The sequence below is a fragment of the Triticum aestivum genome, chromosome 2B, assembly GCF_018294505.1.
Source record: "Triticum aestivum cultivar Chinese Spring chromosome 2B, IWGSC CS RefSeq v2.1, whole genome shotgun sequence".
Taxonomy (NCBI): Eukaryota; Viridiplantae; Streptophyta; class Magnoliopsida; order Poales; family Poaceae; genus Triticum; species Triticum aestivum.
Window position 1 is genome coordinate 388,038,168 of NC_057798.1, and position 6,141 is coordinate 388,044,308.

A 6,141-nucleotide genomic window follows, 5' to 3' on the forward strand; every position below is an offset into this window, starting at 1 on the left:
CGGGACTCCGAACTCCTTCGGTACATCAAAACTCATAAACTCATAATATAACTGTCATCGAAACCTTAAGCATGCGGACCCTACGGGTCCGAGAACTATGTAGACATGACCTAGAACTATTCTTGGTCAATAACCAATAGCGGAACCTGGATGCCCATATTGGCTCCTACATATTCTACAAAGATCTTTATCGGTCAAACCGCATAACAACATACTTTGTTCCCTTTGTCATCGGTATGTTACTCGCCCGAGATTCGATTGTCGGTATCCAATACCTAGTTCAATCTCGTTACCGGCAAGTCTCTTTACTCGTTACATAATGCATCATCCCGTAACTAACTCATTAGTCACATTGCTTGCAAGGCTTATAGTGATGTGCATTACCGAGAGGGCCCAGAGATACCCCTCCGACAATCGGAGTGACAAAACCTGATCTCGAAATACGCCAACCCAACATGTACCTTTGGAGACACCTGTAGTACTCTTTTGTAATCACCCAGTTACGTTGTGACGTTTGGTAGCACCCAAAGTGTTCCTTCGGTAGACGGGAGTTGCATAATCTCATAGTTACAGGAACATGTATAAGTCATGAAGAAAGTAATAGCAACATACTAAACGATCAAGTGCTAGGCTAACGGAATGGGTTATGTCAATCACATCATTCTCCTAATGATGTGATCCCATTAATCAAATGACAACACATGTCTATGGTTAGGAAACATAACCATCTTTGATTAATGAGCTAGTCAAGTAGAGGCATACTAGTGACTATATGTTTGTCTATGTATTCACACATGTATTATGTTTCCGGTTAATACAATTCTAGCATGAATAATAAACATTTATCATGATATAAGGAAATAAATAATAACTTTATTATTGCCTCTAGGGCATATTTCCTTCAAGAACATCAAGAACGTCACCACGCCGTTGTGCTGACGGAACTCTTCCCCGACATTCTGCTGGATCGGAGTACGGGGATCGTCATTGAGCTGAACGTGTGCTAGAACTCGGAGGTGCCGTAGTTTTGGTGCTTGATCGGTCGGGCCGTGAAGACGTACGACTACATCAACCACGTTGTTCTAACGCTTCCGCTTTCGGTCTACGAGGGTACGTGGACAACACTCTCCCCTCTCGTTGCTATGCATCACCATGATCTTGCGTGTGCGTAGGAAATTTTTTGAAATTACTACGTTCCCCAACAGTGGCATCCGAGCCTAGGTTTTATGCGTTGATGTTATATGCACGAGTAGAACACAAGTGAGTTGTGGGCAATACAAGTCATACTGCTTACCAGCATGTCATACTTTGATTCAGCGGTATTGTTGGATGAAGCGGCCCGGACCGACATTACGCGTACGCTTATGCGAGACTGGTTTTACCGCCGTGCTTTGCACACAGGTGAATAGCGGGTGTCAGTTTCTCCAATTTTAGTTGAACCGAGTATGGCTACACCCAGTCCTTGAGAAGGTTAAAACAGCACTAACTTGACGAACTATCGTTGTGGTTTTGATGCGTAGGTAAGAACGGTTCTTGCTCAGCCCGTAGCAGCCACATAAAACTTACAACAACAAAGTAGAGGACGTCTAACTTGTTTTTGCAGGGCATATTGTGATGTGATATGGTCAAGACGTGATGAAATATAAGTTGTTGTATGAGATGATCATGTTTTGTTGAAGTTATCAGCAACTGGCAGAAGCCTTATGGTTGTCTCTTTATTGCATAAGATGCAAGCGCCAAATAATTGCTTTACTTTATCACTATGCGATAGCAATAGTTGCAAGAGCAATAGTTGGCGAGACGACCATGTGACGACACATTGATATAGATCAAGATGATGGAGATCATGGTGTCATGCCGGTGACGATGGAGATCATGACGATGCTTTGGAGATGGAGATCAAAGGCACAAGATGATGATGGCCATATCATGTCACATATTTTTGACTGCATATGATGTTTATCTTTTATACATCTTATTTTGTTTTGATTGATGGTAGCATTATAAGATGATCTCTCACTAAATTTCAAGATAAAAGTGTTCTCCCTGAGTATGCACCGTTGCCAAAGTTCGTCGTGCCCAGACACCACGTGATGATCGGGTGTGATAAGCTCTACGTCTATCTACATTGGGTGCAAGCCAGTTTTGCACATGCGGAATACTCAGGTTAAACTTGACGAGCGTAGCATATGCAGATATGGCCTCGGAACACTGGAGACCGAAAGGTCGAGCGTGAACCATATAGTAGATATGATCAACATACTGATGTTCACCATTGAAAACTACTCCATCTCACGTGATGATCGGTTATGGTTTAGTTGATTTGGATCACGTGATCACTTAGATGATTAGAGAGATGTCTATCTAAGTGGGAGTTCTTAATTAATATGATTAATTGAACTTAAATTTATCATGAACTTAGTCCTGGTAGTATTTTGCAAATTATGTTGTAGATCAATAGCTCGCGTTGTTGCTTTCTTATGTTTATTTTGATATGTTCCTAGAGAAAACTGTGTTGAAAGATGTTAGTAGCAATGATGCGGATTGGATCCGTGATCTGAGGATTGTCCTCATTGCTGCACAGAAGAATTATGTCCTTGATGCACCGCTAGGTGACAGACCTATTGCAGGAGTAGATGTAGACGTTATGAACGTTTGGCTAGCTCAATATGATGACTACTTGATAGTTTAGTGCACCATGCTTAACAGCTTAGAATCGGGACTTCAAAGATGTTTTGAACGTCATGGACCATATGAGATGTTCCAGGAGTTGAAGTTAATATTTCAAGCAAATACCTGAGTTGAAAGAAATGAAGTCTCCAACAAGTTCTATAGCTAAAAGATGGAGGAGAATCGCTCAACTAGTGAGCATGTGCTCAGATTGTCTGGGTACTACAATCGCTTGAATCAAGTGGGAGTTAATCTTCCAGATAAGATAGTGATTGACAGAGTTCTCTAGTCACCATCACCAAGTTACTAGAACTTTGTGATGAACTATAGTATGCAGGGGATGACAAAAACAATTCCCGAGCTCTTCGTGATGTTGAAATAGACGAAGGTAGAAATCAAGAAAGAACATCAAGTGTTGATGATTGACAAGACCACTAGTTTCAAGAAAAGGGAAAAGGGAAAGAAAGGGAACTTCAAGTTGAATGGCAAGCAAGTTGTCACTCCTACGAAGAAGCCCAAAGCTGGACCAAAGCCTGAAACTGAGTGCTTACACTGCAAAGGAAATGGTCACTGGAAGCGGAAATGCCCTGAATATTTGGTGGATAAGAAGGATGGCAAAGTGAACAAGGGTATATTTGATATAGAGGTGTTTGATGTGTGCCTTACTAGTGTTTATAGTAGCCCCTGAGTATTTGATACTTGTTCGGTTGCTAAGATTAGTAACTCGAAACAGGAGTTACATAATAAACAGAGACTAGTTGAGGGGAAGTGACGATGAGTGTTGGAAATAGTTCCAAGATTGATATGATCATCATCACACACTCCCTATATTTTCGAGATTAGTGTTAAACCTAAATAAATGTTATTTAGCATTTGCGTTGAGCATGAATATGATTTGATCATGTTTATTGCGATACGGTTATTCATTTGAAGTTAAAGAATAATTGTTATTCTGTTTACATGAATAAGACCTTCGATGGTTATACACCCAATGAAAATAGTTTGTTGGATCTCGATCGTAGTGATACACATATTCATAATATTGATGCCAAAAGAAGCAAAGTTAATAATGATAGTGCAACTTATTTGTGGCACTGCTGTTTGGGTCATATCGGTGTAAAGCGCATGAAGAAACTCCATAAAGATGGATTTTCGGAATCACTTGGTTATGAATCATTTGATGCTTGCGAACCGTGCCTTTTGGGCAAGATGACTAAAACTCCGTTCTCCGGAACAATGGAACAAGGTACTGACTTATTGGAAATAATACATACCGATGTATGCGATCCAATGAGTGTTGATGCTCGTGGCAAGTATTGTTATTTTCTGACTTTCACGAGGTGATTTGAGCAGATATGGGTATATCTACTTGATGAAACATAAGTCTAAAATAGTTGAAAGGTTCAAAGATTTTCGGAGTGAAGTAGAAAAATCATCGTAACAAGAAAATAAAGTTTCTGTGATCTGATCGTGGAGACGAATATTTGAGTTACGAGTTTGGTCTTCAATTAAAACAATGTGGAATAGTTTCACAACTCACGCCACCTGGAACACCACAACGTTATGGTGTGTCCGAATGTCGTAACCGCACTTTATTGGATATGGTGCAATCTATGATGTCTCTTACTCATTTACCACTATTGTTTTGGGGTTATGCATTAGAGACAGCTGCATTCACGTTAAAAGGGCACCATCTAAATCCGTTGAGACAACACCATACGAACTGTGGTTTAGCAAGAAACCCAAGTTGTCGTTTCTTAAAGTTTGGGGCTGCGATGCTTATGTGAAAAAGTTTCGTCCTGATAAGCTCAAACCCAAATCGAAGAAGTGTGTCTTCATAGAATACCCAAAGGAAATTGTTGGGTACACCTTCTATCACATATCCGAAGGCAAGATATTCGTTGCTAAAAATAAATCCTTTCTAGAGAAGGAGTTTCTCTCGAAAGAAGTGAGTGGGAGGAAAGTAGAACTTGATGAGGTAACTGTACCTTCTCCCGAATTGGAAAATAGTTCATCACTGAAATCAGTTCCGGTGATTCCTACACCAATTAGTGAGGAAGCTAATGATGATGATCATGAAACTTCAGATCAAGTTACTACAGAACCTCGTAGGTCTTCGAGAGTACGGTCCGCACCAGAGTGGTACGGTAATCCTGTTCTAAAAGTCATGTTACTAGACCATGATAAACCTACGAACTATGAGGAAGTGATGATGAGCCTAGATTCCGCAAAATGGCTGGAGGCCATGAAATCTGAGATAGGATCCATGTATGAGAACAAAGTGTGGACTTTGGTGGACTTGCCCGATGATCGGCAAACCATAGAAAATAAATGGATCTTCAAGAGGAAGACTGACGTTGATAGTAGTGTTACTATCTACAAAGCTCGACTTGTCGCAAAAAGGTTTTTGACAAGTTCAAGGTGTTGACTACAATGAGATTTTCTCAACTGTAGTGATGCTTAAGTCTGTCCGAATCATGTTAGCAATTGCCACATTTTATGAAATCTGGCAAATGGATGTCAAAACTGCATTCCTTAATGGTTTTCTTAAAGAAGAGTTGTATATGATGCAACCAGAAGGTTTTTTCAATCCTAAAGGTGCTAACAAAATGTGCAAGCTCCAGCAATCCATCTATGGACTGGTGCAAGCATCTCGGAGTTGGAATATACGCTCAGATAAGTTGATCAAAGCATATAGTTTTATACAGACTTGCGGTGAAGCATGTATTTACAAGAAAGTGAGTGGGAGCACTACAACATTTCTGATAAGTATATGTGAATGACATATTGTTGATCGGAAATAATGTAGAATTATTCTGCAAAGCATAAAGGAGTGTTTGAAAGGAGTTTTTTCAAAGAAAGACCTCGGTAAAGCTACTTACATATTGAGCATCAAGATCTATGGAGATAGATCAAGACGCTTAATAAGATTTTCAATGAGTACATACCTTGACAAGATTTTGAAGTAGTTCAAAATGGAACAGACAAAGAAAGAGTTCTTGCCTGTGTTGCAAAGGTATGAAATTGAGTAAGACTCAAATCCCGACCACAGCAGAAAATAGAAAGAGAATGAAAGTCATTCCCTATGCATCAGTCATAGGTTCTATAAAAGTATGCCATGCTATGGACCAGACCTATTGTATACTCTGCCCTGGTTTGGCAAGAGAGTACAATAGTGATCTAGGAGTAGATCACTGGACATTGGTCAAAATTATCCTTAGTGGAATAAGGATATGTTTCTCAATTATGGAGGTGACAAAAGGTTCGTCGTAAAGGGTTACGTCGATACAAGTTTTGGCACTGATCGAGATGACTCTAAGTCTTAATCTGGATACATATTAAAAGTGGGAGCAATTAGCTAGAGTAGCTCCGTGCAGAGCATTGTAGACATAGAATATTTGCAAAATACATACGGCTCTGAATGTGACAGACCCAGAGACTAAACTTCTCTCATGAGCAAAACATGATCAT